This window comes from Bufo gargarizans, unplaced genomic scaffold (genome assembly GCF_014858855.1).
Source record: "Bufo gargarizans isolate SCDJY-AF-19 unplaced genomic scaffold, ASM1485885v1 fragScaff_scaffold_289_pilon:::fragment_2:::debris, whole genome shotgun sequence".
Taxonomy (NCBI): Eukaryota; Metazoa; Chordata; class Amphibia; order Anura; family Bufonidae; genus Bufo; species Bufo gargarizans.
Window position 1 is genome coordinate 182,056 of NW_025334083.1, and position 23,203 is coordinate 205,258.

Here is a 23,203-nt window from a genome sequence, read left to right on the forward strand (position 1 = left end):
TTTATATTCTTAAAGAAAAACCTACCTACACGATGTCTTGAGACGTAAGAACCTCAGCTGGACTCTGACTGATCAAGTAAGCCCTGTAGATTTTACTTTTGGTAAATGTTATACGCTAGTATAGAGAGTGTAAAATATCTGAATCTAAGGCTACTTTCACACTAGCAATTTTTGCGCATCCGTCATGGATCTGCAAAAAAATGCTTTTGTTACAATAATACAGCCGCATGCATCCATCATGAACGGATCCGGTTGTATTATGTCTTCTATAGCCAAGACGGATCCGTTTTGAACACCATTGAAAGTAAATGGGGGACGGATCAGTTTTCTATTGTGTCAGATTGTGTCAGAGAAAACGGATCCGTTCCCATTGACTTGCATTGTGTGTCAGGACAGATCCGTCTTGCTTTGTATCACATCGCGGACAGAAAAACGCTGCTTGCAGCGTATATTCTGTCCGCGATGGGGACGCAACCAAACGGAACGGAATGTATTCTGGTGCACTCCGTTTCGTTTAGTTCAGTTTTGTCCCCATTGACAATGAATAGGTGCAAAACGGAAGCGTTTTCCTCCGCTATTGAGATCCTATGACGGATCTCAATAGCGGAATTGAAAACGCTAATGTGAAAGCAGCCTAAGCTGTACAGAAAGTATAAACTTGGCAATAATGCAACATGCTTCACACAGAAGAGTGACAATATCAAAGCCTCAGCCTACAATCCCCTCAGCTCCTCTTCCCCCAGAACAAGCTTCTCCATTATTATAGAAGAAAAACTTTCCACCCTACTCTCCAGATCACTAACCACTGACATCTTTTCTTTCTTGTCGCGATGTTTATGTTGATTTCCCCCCAAAAAAGTTTTAAACTTAATATAGTAAATTTCTAAATAAATTACCAATTTAATGCTAGAAAAAAATTATAAAATTTCATAGTAGAGCTATTTTTTATTGTATTTTAGCGCAATATATTATATATATATATATATATATATATATATTTATATATAGATAGATATATATATTAACCTTTATAAAAAAAGAAAAAAAAGAAACTAAAACATGATGATTTAAATTCTTACCACCCTAAGGAGAAGAGAGGAGAAAGGGAAAAGAATACAATACAAACTACCAGCACTTTTATTGTATATCCATCACTGATGTTTTGCAACTTTTTGGCTCTGTCTAGATCCCTTCTTTCTTTGGTTAGCAGGCATTGATGATTTGGAAATCCCTTTATTGGAATGTATGCACTTGCAGGAATCCTGCTACTTAACTGTGAAATGAAACCATGTTTTTTTTTTTACGATGGTGTGGGTGTAAATTGTGGGAGCTTTTCACCGCTGGCTGGAATCAACGCCCCCGATTCTTCCTGTAACTTGTAAGAAGACAACTATAAACTTTTTTTTTTCAATTGAAATTTGTAACCCCTGAACTCCAGAGCATCTCCAGAAATGGAACTGGAAAGGGAAGGCTGTAGATGGCACAATTGTGTAGAAATTGGTATTGATTGTGTTGCATTTTTGTATATTGTTTATTGGACTTTTTTTTGGAGGCAATTAAAATATGAAAAAAAAAGAAAGCTTTCAGAGGAATCGGGATAAAGTTGATATTAAAAAATGAATGAAAAGAAATCATTTCAGTTCCTCGATGCTCCTGATGGATTGCAGAATACTGTGTCTGTCATGTGACCCTAGGGGAGAAAAAATAATGCAATAATCACAAAAATTCCAAGTTAGTAAATTAACGTAAAGATGAGAATCAGACATCATATTGTACACGACAATCTCTTTCTAAAAAACCAAGAACCAGCCTTGGACCTCACATGGATCCAGAGATCTCCCCATTCATTGCACCAATCGTTCTTCTAGATTTATTTCAAGCTGGCAGCTCCAGGGGGGAAATGTCCTTTCTCACTGGGGTGTGTTCTTTCTCAGGGGGTGTGTTCTTTCTCAGGGGGTGTGTCCTTTCTGTTGCAGTTGGTGACAGTTGAAGGATGTAACTGAGCATGTGCTTCCATCTCAGTGAGCAGGACAGAGAAATTAGAAAAAGTGTAAACAGCAGGTGGCGCTGTACTGATAGATGTAATTGAATAGCTCAATAGCTATAATAAATTATTAATTACATGCAATTACAAAAGTATTGAGACCCAGGTGGTTTGAAAACTGTAGAATACTATTCATGGGACATCCCCTTTAACTATTGTAAGTACAGTGGATTGAGAGAGGGACCTACTGGGGGTATAGCAGCTGCAACCGGGCCTTTATGTCTGAGGGAGCTCAGAGGGTACACGCATATTGAGGTCCTGGTACTAATGTTTGCATTGGGATCCAGCAATTATATCTCTAGATGAGCCTATGATGACCTGAACAAATGAAAAAAAAAAAATGGCTGGACCAAGGATATTCTAACAAAGTCAAAGAGCCACTGCAGGACAATGGTATAGCAGTCTGTAGATTTTCCTGGTGGTAAGAGCTGATTAGCGCGGTTCCACTGCCAAACCCATGGTGATCAGGGGGCTTCTTTAAAGAAGGAGTTCTCCCTTCAGGAGATTTATTAGCTAAAAGATATTATTTAGGTTTACAATAAATACATATTATTTGTTTTGTTCATATGGATATTAAAATACTCAGGTAAACGGGGCATAGCTATAGAAGGTGAAGAGGTAGCGGTTGCATCTGGGATCTGGTGGCTAGGGCCCATCTGCCACATAGGAAGACACTAGTATTATAAATGGCGCATGTGGGTGGGCACTGTACTACAGATTTGACATCCTCTACATGGGATTGGTATATACAGTATGCAGTGGAGCACTATTTATATTCTATGTGTCATAGCGGCAGTCTGTGCCCACTGCTGCTCCACTCTTTCCAAGGGGCAGAGCTTTGCTTACTAGCTCTGAGGCTCCTGCGCTCCGGGGGCCTGGACCTGTCAGCATCTATCTTCTCCTGCCCAGCAGGCCTGGCCATGGAAGTAGTGATGTTTACATGTTCACACAGTCTAAGGCCTGATTCCTGCCAACAATGCTTCTCTCTGCCCTTAGGGGGCAATCTCTGGCTCTTACAGGCCATGTGAGTGCACCTTGTTCTCGCCTGCCTATGGCTGATCACTCTGGCGTTCTTAAAGCAACTTCCTGAGTGCCTGAGCAATAGGTTCTAGTCTGCTAGTTTCCTGCCAAGGGGTACCAACTTCAGTCTGTCTTCTGGTATTGACCCTTTGCTGCCTGACCTCTGCCTGATCACTGCACTGACCCTGAGCTGCCTGACCTGACCTCTACCTGATCACTGCACTGACCCTGAGTTGCCTGACCTGACCTCTGCCTGATCACTGCACTGACCCTGAGTTGCCTGACCTGACCTCTGCCTGATCACTGCACTGACCCTGAGTTGCCTGACCTGACCTCAGCCTGATCACTGCACTGACCCAGAGTTGCCTGACCTGACCTCTGCCTGATCACTGCACTGACCCTGAGTTGCCTGACCTCTGCCTGATCACTGCACTGACCTGAGCCTGATTACCGCACTGACCCTGAGTTGCCTGACCTCTGCCTGATCACTGCCTGCCCTGACCTTGGCCTCTTTCTTTGCCTGACCTCTTGGTGCTCCGCACTGGTCTCACTTGAGTCAGCAATCACTTGAACAGAATCTACTCCGAGAGGTAGCGGCCTGGTGGTTCCCCTGCAGCAAGGTCCATATTTCTGTTATTGGGTTAAAGGGTAAACACCAAGGGGGCCACTTAGATAATGCCTTTAGGAGTAGCATCAAGTCAAATCTGCTCAAGGGACACAGAAGATCCGCATCTGCTTTGTTTCACACACTAATATGAATAAGAGCTGTGTACACAAAGCAGAGATGTTCAATTAAGCAAAGCTGCTTCCTTTTTTTTAATTTTAGATGCATTTCAGCAATAAAAATAGTTGCACAAATATACATACCCTTTAATGTTGCATCAAGAGGATAGTTATCACACCACTTGAGATTTGGTCACGGTCTTTCTTAATGATTCTTCAGTAATTAAAAAAGGACGCTGTTCCATGTTGAGGGTTAAGCGATCAGCTCTGTTCTAAAAAGTTTATTAAAATCTAAGAAATTAGAAACATTAATTATTACTAAGTCTGCCAAATAATATTTACATAATTGTTTCCAAATCATTATCAATTCTTCCATGTGTGCATAATTCAGCCGCATTATCATAATTAAGTAATATTATGTACGTCAATTTATGGGAAGGGATCTGGCTTACCTCTAGGGGGCAGTGTTGCTGTTTTTATCCAACTTTTTTTTGTTGTGTTTAAACTTTGCAGACATAATGAAGAGTCTATTATTCATCCTTGGGTGTAACTCTTGTACAGAGCAGATTGCAAAATATCAACTCATTGCCCATCTGTTCTCTGCGAGACTGGAAAAAAAAAATTCTTCTTGTTTCGAATAACGTATTCCCATTATACAAAAAGCAATCCTTCACTTTTTGGTAAATTATTGAAAAGTTAAGAAAGAATCTGTGATATGATCTACATATAAAAAAAAAACGATTAACATAGAAGTGAGCCTAAAAAAATAAATAAATTGGGGGGCTTAACCCCTTAACGGACCTAGATGACCAGTGGAATATTTCATCTTTAGGAAAGGTGAGCTTTTTGTTTTAAGATTTTTTTTGGTCCTATTGTTTTTATATAGAGAAAAATGGGCACAAAAAGGAAAAAAATACACCTGAATCAAGCATCTAAGAAGTGAATTTGAAAAATAAATTGAAAAATATATAAAATAAAATTATATAAAATTAAATATTTTATAATATTAAAAATGTATAAAAATACATAATTTTTTAATCTTGTTTTTAGTTGATGAATGCTCGATTTATTTGCATTTCATACATTTGTTTAAAGTTCCAAAAACTTCTTCTATAGTTGTCATCTATACGCTTACTTGGCCAACAGCTATTCCTTCCGAATCCCCAAAGAGATGCACACCCGGCCAGCCAGTAGGTTCACAATGAGAGACCTCTGAGTTGAATTTTACATGCCCGATCCTTAAAGGGGTTATTTCATCATAGACAATCGGGGCATATATCGCTACGATATGCCCCCATTGTCTTATAGGTGTGGGTCCCACCGCTGGGACCCACACCTATATTGAGAACGGAGCCCCGCTAGGTGGTGGATGGAGGACTCCGGTCCAGCCAAGACCAAGCCGGCTCTCCATAAAAGTGAATCGGAGCATACCCCGCATATGCGGCCTCCCGCTCCTATTAATTTCTATGGGGCCGAGCCAGCGACGGCCTCAAAGAAAATGAATGGAGGGCGGATGTGCATGCGCAGTGTGCCCTCCTTCACTTGCCGGGCTCCATTCTCAATATAGGTTCGGGTCCCAGCGATGGAACCCACACCTATAAGACAATGGGGGCATATCCTGAGACAACCCCTTTAAGGAGGAAGTTAGGACTGGGACTACCCAGCAGATAGCTGTCAAGTCTGATTGGCCAGAGTTAATCTAGAAATATATCTATCTAAGGCCTCATGCACACGACCGTTGTTGTGCCCTGTTCCGCAAAATGGGGTTCCGTTGTTCCGTGATCCGTTTCCGTTTTTGTTTCCGTGTGTCTTCCTTTATTTTTGGAGGATCACCAGACATGAAGGAAAGTAAAAAAAAGTCTAAGACAGGTTTGCCATGCAAATGATAGGAAAAAAACTGATGCGGACGCGGATGACAATCTTGTGTGCCTCCGTGTTTTTTAGCGGTCCCATTGACTTGAATGGGTCCGCAAACCGTTTTCCGCGAAAATAATAGGACAGGTTATTTTTTTGGGACGGACTGGAACCACGGATCACGGATGCGGATGACAAACGGTGCATTAGCCAAGTTTTCAACGGACCCATTGAAAGTCAATGGGTCAGCAGAAAATCAAGAAAAACTGCACAACAGACACGGAATAAAACAACGGACGTGTGCATGGGGCCTAAGGCCTCATGCACACGACAGTTATTTTTTTCGGCCTCCGTTCCGGTTTTTTTTACGGATAGGATGGGGACCCATTCATTTCGATGGGTCAGCAAAAAATGCTGATAGTTCATCCGTTTGTGTTCCGCATCCGTTGTCTGTGTTTCCCTTCAGCAAAAAAAATGGTGTAGTGTATTTTTTCACATTTGCGGACAAGGATATTACAAGGGATCTGTGGAAAAAAACGGATCCTCCCCAAAAAACAGATGCCGCATCTGTTTTTTTTGGGTGGACCCACAATTTGCGGACGCAAAAAACAACTGCCGTGTGCATGAGGCCTTAGATAGATATATTTCCCTCCCTTAGCTTTAAGGCTCTATTACATGGAGCAAATATTGTACAGAACGATTAAAAAACGAGCGACAAATCGATAATTTCAGGTCCATTGTGATGGCAGATATTACAGTGTCAAATAATAATAAAATCATACTTACCTCATCCATTTGATCGCAAAGAGCCGGCCGCCACCATCTTTTTTGAAGATCTAGCGTGAAATCTTGCCCGGCCAGTGATGATGTCATCATGTCGTCTGGTGTGGTGACATCATACATTACCACGCATGGGATTTCATGTGAGATCTTGAGGCCGGCGGTGCCCAGCTCTTTGCGCTCAAACGGATGGGGTAAGGCCTTCTGCGCTATGTGATGTCTACACTCATCAAAGTGATAAGGGACGGGAGGAGTAGGTTGTGTGAGCCGAAACGCGTCACATATGTGTATTCAATGTGACAATAAACCTAGAAGCATTACTACAACTACAGTGAGCGTGAGTCTGTTTTCTTCAGCAAGTGCAGTGCCGACTGAATAAGGCCTCATGCACACGACCGTTGTGTGTTTTGCGGTGAGCAAATTGCGGATCCGCAAAACACAGAGGGCGTCCATGTGTGTTCCGCAATTTGCTTAACCCCTTAACGGACCTAGATGACCAGTGGAATATTTCATCTTTAGGAAAGGTGAGCTTTTTGTTTTAAGATTTTTTTTGGTCCTATTGTTTTTATATAGAGAAAAATGGGCACAAAAAGGAAAAAAAATACAATTGAATCAAGCATCTAAGAAGTGAATTTGAAAAATAAATTGAAAAATATATAAAATAAAATTATATAAAATTAAATATTTTATAATATAAAAAATGTATAAAACCCCAAACCCGTAACACTGACGTGAACCTTTATTGCAGGCTGCTAGAATTTCATTTATAAACTTCTAGCAGGAATAATAAAGGAATAGTTCAATATAAGAAAAGTTGCTCCAGAATTGTTATTATATGGGGAATGCTAGTCGTTGCTAAAACAGACACGTCAGGAGAGGCTAACCTTCTCTTTAACCCTTTCAGGACACAGACTATTTTTATTTTTGCCTTTCGTGAGCCATACTTTTTTTTCCTTTCTGTTCACATAGCTGTATGAGGGACAAGTTGTCTTTTTAATGGCACTGTTTATTTTTCCATGGCTTGTACTGTAAAACAGGGGGGAAAAAATATTTCTGGGGTAAAATGGAGGGAAAAAAGCAATTCTGACAAGGTTTTTTGTTTTTGTCTTTATGACGTTCATTGTGCTCTAAAAATGACATGACGACCTTATTCTGGGGGTCGGTACAATTACAGCGATACCAAATATGTATAGTTTTTACTATGTTTTATGTAGTACATAAAAATATGTAATAAAAAGGAAAATAAGTAAAAAAATAAACTAAAAGAATCAGATCACTAAATGTGTTTACAGATTTTCACTTTCTTAAAAACTGTAAAAGGACTGTTCTGGGTGAGGTGTACTGGTCATAAAACTTGGTGTTTGATCAACTGTGTTGACATTACGCGCAGGGTAGATCTATGGTCCATCTGGTTGGATCTTACGCAGTAAACTCTTATGTATGACATCATTTATTACGCTTTCACAATAAAATCTCACAACAAAGTATCTTAATTATCATCATTTTGACTCCTAATGTTACCAGCCTCCTCTAGAAAATGCTGTTCCATTTCAGCATTCTTCCTTTTTCATTTTTAAAGGCCTCTACAGTTGTGGCCAAAAGTTTTGAGAATGACCCAAATATTAGTTTTCACAAAGTTTGCTGCTAAACTGCTTTTAGATCTTTGTTTCAGTTGTTTCTGTGATGTAGTGAAATATAATTACACGCACTTCATACGTTTCAAAGGCTTTTATCGACAATTGCATGACATTTATGCAAAGAGTCAGTATTTGCAGTGTTGGCCCTTCTTTTTCAGGACCTCTGCAATTCGACTGGGCATGCTCTCAATCAACTTCTGGGCCAATTCCTGACTGATAGCAACCCATTCTTTCATAATCACTTCTTGGAGTTTGTCAAAATTAGTGGGTTTTTGTTTGTCCACCCGCCTCTTGAGGATTGACCACAAGTTCTCAATGGGATTAAGATCTGGGGAGTTTCCAGGCCATGGACCCAAAATGTCAACGTTTTGGTCCCCGAGCCACTTAGTTATGACTTTTGCCTTATGGCACGGTGCTCCATGGTGCTGGAAAATGCATTGTTCTTCACCAAACTGTTGGATTGTTGGAAGAAGTTGCTGTTGGAGGGTGTTTTGGTACCATTCTTTATTCATGGCTGTGTTTTTGGGCAAAATTGTGAGTGAGCCCACTCCCTTGGATGAGAAGCAACCCCACACATGAATGGTCTCAGGATGCTTTACGGTTGGCATGACACAGGACTGATGGTAGCGCTCACCTTTTCTTCTCCGGACAAGCCTTTTTCCTGATGCCCCAAACAATCGGAAAGAGGCTTCATCGGAGAGTATGACTTTGCCCCAATCCTCAGCAGTCCATTCACCATATTTTCTGCAGAAGATCAATCTGTCCCTGATGTTTTTTTTGGAGAGAAGTGGCTTCTTTGCTGCCCTTCTTGACACCAGGCCATCTTCCAAAAGTCTTCGCCTCACTATGCGTGCAGATGCGCTCACACCTGCCTGCTGCCATTCCTGAGCAAGCTCTGCACTGGTGGCACTCCGATCCCGCAGCTAAATCCTCTTTAGGAGACGATCCTGGCGCTTGCTGGACTTTCTTGGATGCCTTGAAGCCTTCTTAACAAGAATTGAACCTCTTTCCTTGAAGTTCTTGATGATCCTATAAATAGTTGATTGAGGTGCAATCTTGGTAGCCACAATATCCTTGCCTGTGAAGCCATTTTTATGCAACGCAATGATGGCTGCACGCGTTTCTTTGCAGGTCACCATGGTTAACAATGGAAGAACAATGATTTCAAGCATCACCCTCCTTTTAACAGGTCAAGTCTGCCATTTTAACCAAATCAGCCTGACATAATGATCTCCAGCCTTGTGCTCGTCAACATTCTCACCTGAGTTAACAAGACGATTACTGAAATGATCTCAGCAGACCCTTTAATGACAGCAATGAAATGCAGTGGAAAGGTTTTTTGGGGATTAAGTTAATTTTCATGGCAAAGAAGGACTATGCAATTCATCTGATCACTCTTCATAACATTCTGGAGTATATGCAAATTGCTATTATAAAAACTTAAGCAGCAACTTTTCCAATTTCCAATATTTATGTAATTCTCAAAACTTTTGGCCACGACTGTAGATGCAGTGACCCAGCAGATTACTGCTAATAGTTAATTCACTGCTAAAAGGGTTAATATCTGTCAGTAAGGGTTAATGTGTTTTCTATGCCATAATTGTGATCCTAAGAGCTGTATACAGGTGGCCCGGCTTAGTTATTGTGCCTTACTCAAAAGCAGGAGGCTGGACATCCCCCTCTGAATCAGGTGCTGTCTAGAGGAGTCTGATTGTATCAGCCAGTAATTCCAGGCCTGGCTAACGAAGTGAGAGGAGCTGCATGGGCCTGTGCAGTGTGAGGCTTCCTATCAGGATACTCTATCTCTATGCTGAGGACAAGTGCCAGACCTCTGAGATAAGGAAGAAAAGAATCTATAGACCAGAGATGCCCAACCTGCTGTTGCAAAACTACAACTCCCAACATTCCCAGACATCATATGGTTATCAGCCTACAGGAGCGCATGATGGGAGTTTTACAACAACTGGAGGGCCGCAGGTTGAGCATTCCTGCTATAGACTGTCTAGGATTGCTGATATTGTGTGAGGTAATGCTCGTGTATGGCTATGGACTTTGCTGCTTGCTGAGAGGGTATATTGCTTCCCACCACACTTATATAACTATTTGAAGATCTGCACCCCACTGTGAGAACTGCCATACTGATTGTGAGAGCTTTGCACGTCTGTGGTCGATTTGGAAGGATTCCAAAGTGGTTAGAAAGAGACAGGGACTACTACTACTATCATTGTCATTGGCTATACGCAGCCATTGGGAAAAGCAAGCTCTGTAAAATACCTCAGAACTGTGCCTGATAAATGCTTCTACCACCTCACCTATCATCTGCACTAAAAAGACTGTTCTTTGTTATCATCATATTGGACATGGTCATTTGCTCCACCACACATCTTCTAGCCTCGGCATAACCCCTCCTGACTTGCACCCTAGCATCTATCTATCATCAAGGGCTTCACAACTGCCACAAAGAAGGAACCCCAATACCATGGTGTGCCCTGAGAGTATAAAGGGCGTGCCCACCATTAACTGTGAACGGCTCAGGGTTAGGATTTCCACTGTGAACTGTGACTATTAGTACCGCCACCACCATAGCCACTACCACTCCTTCCTTCCCCTCCAGGTTGCTTCGTAGATTTGCAGATTCATTTTCCTCGATACATTGTTGCCGTTAATATTGACATATTTTTGCCATGGTTGCTTGAAATAAAAAAAAATATGGCACATTTCATTTTCTCTCCCATTTGACAATATGTCTTCTCTTGTTTTTTTGTGAACTAGCCTCATTAAGGCCCGAGGAAATTATTTGCAAAAGACTTTGAAGATATTTGGAATTTCCCCAACTGTCGTGGCTCCATTGATGGAAAGCATATTCAGATAATCCCTCCAAGCTATTTGGGTTCATACTTTTATAACTACAAAGGACACTTTAGCATCGTCCTCATGGCGGTGGTTAAAGGGAGACTGTCGCCACAAATTCACAAATTAGATTGTTCCTGGTGCCCTGCAGTTGACATGTACAGTATCCCAAACATGGCTGCATGTCTATTTCTTGATATTCTGAGACCCTGAAAATCCTCTTTTGATTTATAGGAAAATTAGTTGAAAAGAGGCCAAAGGCCGGGCCCCATCGCTAACGGTGCCCAGGTACTTCCAGCTGAATCGGGCCCCTCTCCTCCCCTTGGTGCCTTATCTCTGCCTCCTTCCGTTCCCGACACCATTGGCCAAGTCACCAGGTTTACTGCACTGACCGAGCGAGATTTCAACCGGTGGCTCAATGGCTCCTGAGGAAAGGTCATCAATAGTGATGAGCGAAGTATTGGAAAATTTGATTTGTGACGAATTGCTTCATCACGAAGCGCATTTCTTTGTAAGTAGTGGGTGCAATGACAGGGACCGGCGATTGGGCAACCCCCCATGATTGTACACCTCAGATGCAGCATTCATAGCTGATCACGGCATCTGAGAGTAAAATTACAGTGTACAATAAAATAATAAAAAAAATCATACTTACCTCATCCATTTGATCGCGATGAGCCGGCTGATGCCATTTTGATAGTAGATCTAGCGCGAAATTTCATGCGGCCCGGGATGACATCATCATGTCGGCAGGCGTGGCGACGTCAAAAGTTACCACGCACAGGATTTCGCGTGGGATCTTCAATCAAGATGGCGGCTGGCTCTTCGCGATCAAATGGATGAGGTAAGTATGATTTTTTTTACATTTTTTACCGCCATTCAGGCAAAATCTATTTGCTACCATGAAACATGAGGAAATTCGGCTTTGTGGCAAATTGAATTTTCCCTAAAAATTTGGATCGAATTCCACTAGTCATCTATATTGAACACCCGGGAATACTCCTTTAGCACCGTATACTGTACATGGAGCAATATTGCAAACCGGCATAAATACTGCATAAAGTGTATGTCGCCATGTTGCATGCTGCAAGTTTAGAACCATAGTAACGCTATATTTTCAGCAGATATATCTGATATGGCCTGATGAAGTCACCAATGGGATGATGACATCACTTAAACTTCCGACACCTTATGTTTCCAACCTTGCCCTACAGATTATGATTCCAATGCTCACACGGGTGAATGGTATAGGGATATTACTTGTGGACTCCCCCTTTGGGGCTGAATCTTCCAAATGTTCCTTGGAGGTTCACCCATTTCCAACATAGACACTCAACCACCAGTGTCCAGAGGCTGACTAGTTTTCATACGATGATGATTTTAATACACGGTCATTCAAAAACAATTGTTTGTTGTAACATGAATGACAGGCGATAGTCCATGGTGGAAATTGTCCTTTTTGTGAGAGGAGCTGCATGGGCCTGTGCAGTGTGAGGCCTCCCATCAGGATGCCCCATCCCTCTATGCTCAGGACAAGTGCCAGACCTCTGAGAGAACGAAGCAAAGGATCTATAGACTGTCTAGGATCACAGAAACTGTGCAAGGTAATACTAATTTATGGCTATGGACTTTGCTGTTTGTGGAGAGGGTATATTGCTTCTTACCACACTTATATAATGGATCGGCTGTCCATTTAAAGATCTGTATCCCACTGTGGTAACTGCAGTACACCTGGACGGGTTTCCTCTGGACGTTTTTTGGGAACTTAAAGTGGCCCTGGAAAAAAACTGAAAGTGACTACAAAGTTATAAGTGGGTCCAATTCGACAAAAGGTGGTGCTCAGAATACCATCCCACAGAACCGAATACCCCAGTGCGGCACATAATACCTCTTCAGAAGCTGCCCCTCTGTGATGGTCATCAATAGCTGCCTTGTTCTGTCCTCCTCCTCCAATTGTCTCTAATATGGATATGGAGCAAGGTGTTTGGGAGGTGAGATGTGGGTCACAACACCAGGCCAGCCCTACCTTCAGCATGGCATCCTCTAAGAATGACCTCTATTGTTCCCCTAGTAGTATGTACCCGGCCAGCTGCAGTGAGGAGGGCTTGGGTGGCCCTATGGGCATCAGCCCACCAGGAAAATTCCCTGTAGGGTCTATGGTTAATCCACCCCTGTTTGGAATGATTGAAAAGCATTTAAAGTGAAAAAGTGACTACTACTACCATCATTGTCCTTGCCTATACAAAGCCATTGGGAAAAGCAAGCTCTGTGAAATACCTCGAAAATGTTCCATCAAGCTGGGCATGGCCATTGACTCCACCATACCTCGCAGGTATAGTGATATTAATTTTGGCTTCCGCTTTTGTTCCTTGAAGGTTCATCCATTTCTACCATAGACTCCCAACCACTAATGTCCATTGGCCAAAAATATTAACAGAGGCCGGTTTATGCACAAAGACGATTGCTCAGTGTAAGATGAACAACTTTTGACTAATGCGTATGGGGGCCTTAAGTGCTATTCCAAACCTTACAACCGCTTTTAAATAACACATTTAGCTCTGCTACATCTGCATAATTCGCCTACGGTAGTGGCTCCCTATGTAACTGTGTAGCCCGCTGATATGGAATAATGACCTAAGTAGCAGTTTGTACTTTCCCTGATACATACTAAACGGTGGGAAATTTGCTTAACTGATCTTCGGACCAATCTTACTAATTATATTGAAGTGTTTGACATCTTTATTGTCAGAAAACCACAAAAATGTGTTCACAAGAACGTTTCCTGTTAAGAAATGTGGAGGCAACAAAAGACGTTCCCTGCTCCGCTTTGTGTCCCACACGTGATGGAATAATCCGGCGTCATCAATCAGCGATAACCAGAGTGTGAATATGGACTGTCACATTGTATCTCACAGCCAGAGAATACAACACAAAGCGTGTGAAGGTGCAACAACTGTATCTCGACATCTCTACTCTCTGCAGTTGGTTGTGTTATAGAGAAATTAACCCTTGTAATGCTGCAGGCTTGTGGTAACATTGTTGCTCAGGGCAAAGATTTTTTTTTTTAACAAATCCATATACGGTAAAATTATTTTATTTGGCAGCAATAGGACTGTAGATGTATCCATTCTGGATTATCATAGACTCTACCAGCAGAATAGTGAGTGCAGCTCTGGAGTATAATGCAGGATGTAACTCTGGGTCAGTACAGGATAAGTAATGTAATATATGTACACAGTGACTGCACCAGCAGAATAGTGAGTGCAGCTCTGGAGTATACTATAGTATGTAACTCAAGATCAGTACAAGATAAGTAATGTAATGTATGTACACAGTAACTGCACCAGCAGAATAGTGAGTGCAGCTCTGGAGTACAATACAGGATGTAACTCAGGATCAGTACAGGACAAGTAATGTAATGTATGTACACAGTGACTCCACCGGCAGAATAGTGAGTGCAGCTCTGGAGTATAATACAGGATGTAACTCAGGATCAGTACAGGATAAGTAATGTAATGTATGTACACAGTGACTGCACCAGCAGAATAGTGAGTGCAGCTCTGGAGTATAATACAGGATGTAAATCAGGATCAGTAATGTATGTACACAGTGACTGCACCAGCAGAATAGTGAGTGCAGCTCTGGAGTATAATACGGGATGTAACTCAGGATCAGTACAGGATAAGTAATGTAATGTATATACACAGTGACTGCACCAGCAGAATAGTGAGTGCAGCTCTGCAGTATAATACAGGATGTAACTCAGGATCAGTACAGGATAAGTAATGTAATGTATGTACACAGTGACTGCACCAGCAGAATAGTGAGTGCAGCTCTGGAGTATAATACAGGATGTAACTCAGGATCAGTACAGGATAAGTAATGTAATGTATGTACACAGTGACTGCACCAGCAGAATAGTGAGTGCAGCTCTGGAGTATAATACAATATGTAACTCAGGATCAGTACAAGATAAGTAATGTAATGTATACAGTGACTGCACCAGCAGAATAGTGAGTGCAGCTCTGGAGTATAATACAGGATGTAACTCAGGATCAGTACAGGATAAGTAATGTAATGTATGTACACAGTGACTGCACCAGCAGAATAGTGAGTACAGCTCTGGAGTATAATACAGGATGTAACTCAGGATCAGTACAGGATAAGTAATGTAATGTATGTACACAGTGACTCCACCAGCAGAATAGTGAGTGCAGCTCTGGAGTATAATACAGGATGTAACTCAGGATCAGTACAGGATAAGTAATGTAATGTATGTGCACAGTGACTGCACCAGCAGAATAGTGAGTGCAGCTCTGGAGTATAATACAGGATGTAACTCAGGATCAGTACAGGATAAGTAATGTAATGTATGTACACAGTGACTGCACCAGCAGAATAGTGAGTGCAGCTCTGGAGTATAATACAATATGTAACTCAGGATCAGTACAGGATAAGTAATGTAATGTATGTACACAGTGACTGCACCAGCAGAATAGTGAGTGCAGCTCTGGAGTATAATACAGAATGTAACTCAGGATCAGTACAGGATAAGTAATGTAATGTATGTACACAGTGACTCCACCAGCAGAATAGTGAGTGCAGCTCTGGAGTATAATACAGGATGTAACTCAGGATCAGTACAGGATAAGTAATGTATGTACACAGTGACTGCACCAGCAGAATAGTGAGTGCAGCTCTGGGGTATAATACAGGATGTAAAATCAGGTTTTTCAGCAACACGTTCAAAGCTATTCTGAGCTTTCTGTGCTAATCACACAAGCACAATGAATATATTCCCCTGTATTGTGTGTTAAACAGTTAAAAAAAACAGCTTGTTGCTTCCATCCTCTTGTCGCTCTTTATATAGATAATATATTTCCTTTTCTTCACTTTCATTCTCTTTACTATGTCTGGGAGGGTTAATGAGATGACAGGATGCTCGTCCTCCCACTATGCACAACGCTGCCTCAACTTTCTCCGGAAGTGCACTGTGATTGACAGGGCGATAAAGAGTCACATGTTCTTGTTATTTCATTCATAAAAACTGTTTTTGTTCTGAGGAAAAGCATTTTCCTGCAAACTCACAATGGACAAAAACCATCCAGAGGAAACCCCTCCTCATACGGAATTTCCTAGTATCACAGACTCTGGCCGAAGAATGCTGCCGAGAATCCTCTGATTATTTGTGCAGGGTGAGCATCATCCTCCGGTGCTGCTGCTAGAATGATTTGAGAGAACAAATTACTGACAAGACCACAAGTTTCCATAGGTGAAATGCTCACACATGTTGGGGAGAAAAATATTCAGATCTCATAAGATTGTTAAAAGTTTGAGTTTTTATAGAGCCTCCTTTTGCGGCAATCACAGCTCCAAGTCGCTTTGGATAAGTCTCTATGAGCAGTTGCCACATCTTACCACTGGGACTTTTTCCTCCTTGCAAAACTGCTCCAGCTCCTTCAGGTTGGATGGTTTGCGCTTGTGACCAGCAATCTTTAGGTCTGACCACAGATTTTCTATTGGATTGAGATCTGGGCTTTGACTCGGCCATTCCAACACATTTTCATGTTTCCCCTTAAACCACTCAAGTGTTGCTTCAGCCGTGTGTTTGGGGTCATTGTCCTGCTGGAAGGTGAACCTCCACCCTAGACTAAAATCACACACAGAGTGCTACAGGTTTCGCTGAAGAATATCCCGGTATTTAGCACCATCCATCTTTCCCTCAACTCTGACCAGTTTCCCAGTCCCCCCCAGCATGATGCAGCCACCGTCATGTTTCACTGTTGGGATGGTGTTCTTTGGGTGATGTGATGTGTTGGGTTTGTGCCAGACATAGCGTTTTCTTTGATGGCCGAAAAGTTCAATTTTAGTATCATCAGACCAGAGCACCTTCCTCAATACATTTTGTGAGTCTCCCACAGGCCTTTTCGTAAACTCATAACGTGCCTTTTTGTTTTTAGCTGAAAGTAATGGCTTTCTTCTGGCCACTCTGCCATAAAGCCCAACTCTATGGAGGGTACGGCTTATTGTCGTCCTATGTACAGATACTCCAGTCTCTTCTGTGGAACTCTGCAGCTCCTCCAGGGTTACCTTGGGTCTCTGTGCTGCCTCACGGATTAATGCCCTCCTTGCCCAGTCCATGAGTTTTGGTGGGCGACCATCTCTTGGCAGGTTAGCTGTTGTGCCATGTTCTTTCCATTTGGTTATGATCGATTTGATGGTGCTCCTGGGGATCATCAAAGAATTGGATATTTTTTATAACCTAACCCTGACTTGTACTTCTCAACAACATTGTCCCTTACTTGTTTGGAGAGTTCCTTGGTCTTCATGGCAGTGTTTGGTTAGTGATGCCTCTTGCTTAGGTGTTGGCAGCCTCTGGGGCCTTTCAAAAAAGGTGTGTATATGTAATGACAGATCATGTGACACTTAGATTGCACACAAGTATGTGACTTCTGAAAGTAATTGTTTGCACCAGAGTTTTTGATGGGCTTCCTAACAAAGGGGGTGAATACATACGAACATGCCAATTTTCTGTTTTCTATTTCTAAACAATAGTTTTATTTAGATATTTTTCTTATTTCACTTCACCGACTGAGACTATTGTGTTCTGATCCATCACATACAATTCAGATTAACACAACATTGAACTTAAGGCTGTAATGTAACAAAATACGAAAAAAGTCAAGGGGGGGGGGTTGAATATTTTTTCAAGGCACTGTATATGATATTCAACCACCATTAGGTGGGATAACATTATCACAAGCCCCAATCCAAAGGGTGACATATAGGTGTTGGATTAAGGGTATTAAATATACCTCAGAGTGAGACAAGGAAAATGGGAACCTAACGCAAATGATGAATATAAAATATATTCAATAGGTAAACATATAGATGTCTTACGTGTCAAATGGTTACCTATCAATAAAACATGCGTAAGAGATATGGTCATTAAGTCCCATTGGACGAACTGTATTCAATCTGAAAGTCTATTGGGCTTCTTTCTGAAGGACACGCTGATCATAGTTTCCACCTCTTGGGGACAGTCTCACGATTTCTATTCCTTGAAAGGAAATAGAACACACATCGCCGACATGATGCGAATTAATATGACGTGCAATTGGGGTATCAGCATCTTTCTTGATGTCATTCGCCAATCGTTTTACCGACATATTGTAAGCCACATATGCACGTGGCAAGATAGACGAGACCAGAGGACCTACAATTAACAAAGCATATTGAAGGCTTTAGCTGTGGCCGTGGTTACAAAAGTGGCACCCAATTTGATAAGATCACACGCCACACAACCGCTACATCTAAAGGTGCCTTGCGGAGGATTATTCAGCCATGTGCTAGAGCTTGGCCTCTGAAAAAACTATGATCCCAGCGGTCCTTCAAATTCCGTCCTCTACGGTAGGTGATAGCTAGATAATCACCAACCAGGTTTTCAACGTCCTTGTCCATTTTTAAAACACTCCAAAAACTATTCACGTGTGCATGCCAATGAGTGTTGATATGCAGATGCAAGGATTTTATGTGGATACCCGCGTTTAAGAAACCCATTCTCCAGGTCCCTGGCTTTCGATTTAAAGTCTACAATGGAGGAACAGTTGCGGCGTACCCAAAGGTACTGCCCCTTCGGAATCCCTCTTTTAAGCGGGAGAGGATGGCAGCTGTCCCAATAATTCAATTTTTATGCCAGGAAACTCCAATCTCAAGGTACTTGCTGAGAGAGAGGAGGCATCCTCAATAATGTGCCCAATAACATCCACACCATCTAATACATTTTTGGACGAATTACAAATCATACATTTATCAGATAGGGCTCTTACGGATGCAGAAATTAGCATCCTGAAAAAGGGTCTTTCCATTGTTCCCACACATGCGTTTGACCTATTTGGCTGGGTGAAGGACCTTAATCTCTTTGTGAGGAAATTAAAGTGGAGGAAATTCTTCTCTAACCAGGACAAACGTCAGTGTGATGAATTGGGTATTGATGTAGCAGATTTGACAGATGTGAGGAACCTGGTAGATTTGATGCAAGGAAATGAAAAAATCCCAGAGGAGGGCCCCTTCACGTCCATGAAAGTTTGCTCCCAGCTGAATCCCCCCATTAGTGATACTACTCCAATGGATGTTTTCTTAAAGTTAGTTAGAAGATCTGACACAGGTAGAGGGTCTCAGACATAACACTACAAAGCCTCTTGTCCTTGGAGAAAGACACTAATATTGTAATTAAAGCAGCGGACAAGGGGGGCAATATTGTGATATTGGAACAACAACAATACCTCAATATGTGCATGGACATTTTGAAGAACAGAAAATGTTATGAGTTGTTGTCATCTAATCCCACTGAACAGTACCTTCATGATTAAAAAAATCTCCTTAATCCGGCCTTGGCATCTAATCTTAGCAAGATGGAATATCAAGCCTTGTTACCTAAGTATCCACAGTTGGACTGCTTCTATGGTTTGCCCAAAATAAATAAGGGTTTACATCCACCTAGAGGCAGGCCAACTGTATCATGTACCAACAGTATCACTCATCCGATCAGCAATTATGTTGAGATGGTCCTCAAACCTTTTGTAATGTCATTGCCCTCCTATGTGAGGGATTCATTGATTGTGAATAAATTGGATGGCCTCTACGTCGAAGATAAGACCCTACTTGCTAGTCTCGATGTCAAGGCCTTTATAGTTCCATCTCTCTCATTGGTGTTGAGGCTGTACGTTACTTTCTGCAAACAAGGGGTAGAGAGTACACACCTCACAATGACTTTGTCATTGAATTTATGGAATTCATCTTACATCACAATGTATTCCTTTGCAACCGTCGCTTCTACCACCAGCTCAGGGGCGTTGCCAAGGGAAGTCCATGTGTACCAACTTATGCCAATTTATACCTGGCCTGGTGGGAGATGGAAATTGTGTTCGGTGATGAATTAGCAGAGTGTTTGTTTTTACATTTCATTATGGCTGAGATATATCGACGACGTGCTGATTTTTTGGACAGGAACAGTTAAGCAATTTGAGGATTTTGTAAAGGCCTCGAACATTATTAAATGTGGTCTCTTCTTTACGTTCGATATTAATTCAACTAAAATTACGTTCTTGGACTTAACTATCATGAAGACGGAAGATGGCAAAATTCATACTAGCTTCTTTCGTAAAAAGACGGCCAGAAATAGCCTATTACATTGGGACAGCTGCCATCCTCTCCCGCTTAAAAGAGAGATGCCGAAGGGGCAGTACCTTCGGGTACGCCGCAACTGTTCCTTCATTGTAGACTTTAAATCGAAAGCCAGGGACCTGGAGAATAGGTTTCTTAAACGCGGGTATCCACATACAACCCTTGCATCTGCATATCTCAACACTCATTGGCATGCACACGTGAATCGCTTTTGACTCCTAGAGATAAATAATCAATGGGCAAATACATTTAATAGCAACTTTTGATACAGCCAATAAAGCAATGTGTGACATTCTACGCAGACACTGGAGTGTTTTAAAAATGGACTAACCTGGTTGGTGATTATCCAGCTATCACCTACCGTTGAGGACAGTACTTGAAGGACCGCTTGGTTCATAGTTTTTTTCAGAGGCCAAGCTCTAGCACATGGCTTAATAGTCCTCTACAAGGCACCTTTAGATGAGACTGTCCCCAAGAGGTGGAAACTATGATCAACGTGTCCTTCAGAAAGAAGCCCAATGGACTTTCAGATTGAATACAGTTCGTCCAATGGGACTTAATCACCATATCTCTTACGCATGTTTTATTGATAGGTAACCATTTGACACGTAAGACATCTATATGTTTACCTATTGAATATATTTTATATTCATCATTTGCGTTAGGTTCCCATTTTCCTTGTCTCACTCTGAGGTATATTTCCTAACCTTAATCCAACACCTATATGTCACCCTTTGGATTGGGGCTCGTGATAATGGTATCCCACCTAATGGTGGTTGAATATCATATACCTTCACCATGCATTGACATTTGATGACTGATGATTTTTGGGGGCAGTTAAGATGCCTATATTAGTATCTTGTGTTGATACGCTGTTTGCATCTCTGCCTTCTGTTAATTATCCTTTTTGATATCCCACCTACAGTGATACCACACACCCATATCACACACTGACAATGTGTGATTGATGATCTGTGAGGGCTGATAACATTTATATATCTTGATCCTTTGTGGTCTCTGCTTTTATCTGTGCTCCATGTTTACCAATTGATTCATGTTGAGCGGCTATTACTAGCGCTGATACATGATCATTTTTGTCCTAACTAGTTTTGCTGTCCCCTGCCCCCGTTGGGCTGTCCATACGGTTACCTGCTTAGCTATCTCCTTTATGAAGTATTTACAGTTGGCGGACGAGTGACTTGCAGTGTTCTGTCTCTGTGACACGGAGGGTATCTGTTTCCCTCCTTCTAGTGTCTCATTGGCTGCGCGTCCTCTGCCCGCCCCAATGGGTGTCTCACCTGCCTTTATGTGTCGGCGTTCTCCGCGGCCGTTCACAGCCGCCACAGTGCCGATATCCCATTACGCCACACCAGTTTGACAGTGTTTGTTATCTATCCACTATGACAGTGATGGCGAACCTATGGCACGGGTGCCAGAGGCGGCACTCAGAGCCCTCTCTGTGGGCACCCACACCCTGGAAAAAGTCTATGGTGTACCAATATGCCTTAGACTTTCCTGTCACTCATCAGCGCAGGGCGCACCATGAACAGCACAGGCAGAGCACTGAATGTAGGCAGGATATTGTAGATAAATGATACAGTACATGGAAGATATACTATATTGGACTGTAGTATTCAAGGTAAATTGCTGTGTTGGCACTTTGCGATAAATAAGTGGGTTTATGTTGCAGTTTGGGCACTCAGGCTGTAAAAGGTTCGCCATCACTGCACTATGAGCTCTCCCGGATTGCTTTAAAAGTGCTCCTGATGATTCCGTTTTGATGAAACGCGTTGAGCGTTTACTGCGGCACATTGGGCAATAGTTAGCGGAGGATAGAAGGGTTTAGAGGTCTGAGTGAGGTCTGCTTATAAGTAAGGTGGTGATTAACAAGTACCACTCATAGCAAAAGGGTTTAATCCCTAGCGGACAAATACTTGTCATTAATCTAGCAGTTACCAAATGATCTCTCGCACCCTATTAATATAATATATAGCGCCCTCTACCCTGTATTCATTAAATCAATCGTTGCACCGTGTACTCGACCTGGTAACCGATAATTGAGTCGACACATCAAGCAACCAGTTTTTGTTTGTGTATATATGCGTGCTGCTGACACAATCTCTTGATTTTAATGGTTTGAATAAAATGTTATAGTTTTAGCGCCTCACATCATGGAGGAGATACCATCCAATAGGATTACCTGGGAGATTACTGTATCCCATGGAGTCATCACATAGTGGACATAATTTATCTAAGTCATCATGAAGCAAACAGCGTCCAATTGGATTACCAAGAAGAGAACTGTATCTCCTAAGGTCATCAAATAGAGGACAACATCCAAACTAAGTCTTCACAGGGAAGACACCGTCCATCGAGATTACCAGGGGGCACCCTTCTACTTTGCTGTTTTGTCATAGTCAATGCCACTTTTCATCCTGTGATGAGACAATCCTTTGGACTCAATCTCAAAGAAGTCTTATTGCAACATAGAAGGTGGCAGGATGGAAATTATTTGATCATTTTTTATACATAATACATAAAGTTTCCGCCAAACAATCTGCAGGTTATTTTGTCATGGTTACTACTGCACCCAAAAATTATCATCTGTCCTGCTTTACATAAATTCCTGTAGAAATCCTCCTGTGCTGAAGTTTGTTTGTTTAATCATTCATGTTAGGCCTCTTGCAGGCGAACATTGTGTGCCCGTGGCCGTATAGCGGCCCGCATATGGCGGGTCCACAATACACGCAACCGGGGTTACCTTGAGGGAAGCACATGGATTTCCCATTCAAATGAATGTAATTGATTTTCAGTTGCAGACATTTTCTGCAACAAAATCTGTCATGTCTGAAGGCACCCTTATGGCCCTTGCTGCTGATGCCCCCTCGGCACTAGGACTCAGAGATGACTGATACTTCTTTACCACCCATGGCTCCATGAATAGACTTTCCCTACGGTAAGGTGGGTGCTTATAAAGGGGATATCCAGTTTTATTAAGTCAAGAATAATGTGTTAATAGGTAAAGAGAATCTAGACATACATTTCTGAGTCCTGACAATGAAACAAAGGACACGACTTAGGCTACTTTCACACTAGCGGCACGGAGCTC

General features: G+C 42.0%; 1 long non-coding RNA gene across 1 annotated transcript in view; it reads right to left on the bottom strand.

Moving 5' to 3' along the window:
- Positions 1-1,470: 1,470 nt before the first annotated feature.
- The window catches only part of LOC122922368, a 36,246-nt gene continuing 14,513 nt past the window's right edge, over positions 1,471-23,203 (bottom strand). The window contains exons 2-3 of the long non-coding RNA XR_006387131.1: positions 3,932-4,078; positions 1,471-1,690 (exon numbers count right to left, since the gene is read on the bottom strand). This is a non-coding gene — a long non-coding RNA (uncharacterized LOC122922368). The remainder of the gene's footprint in view (positions 1,691-3,931; positions 4,079-23,203) is intronic.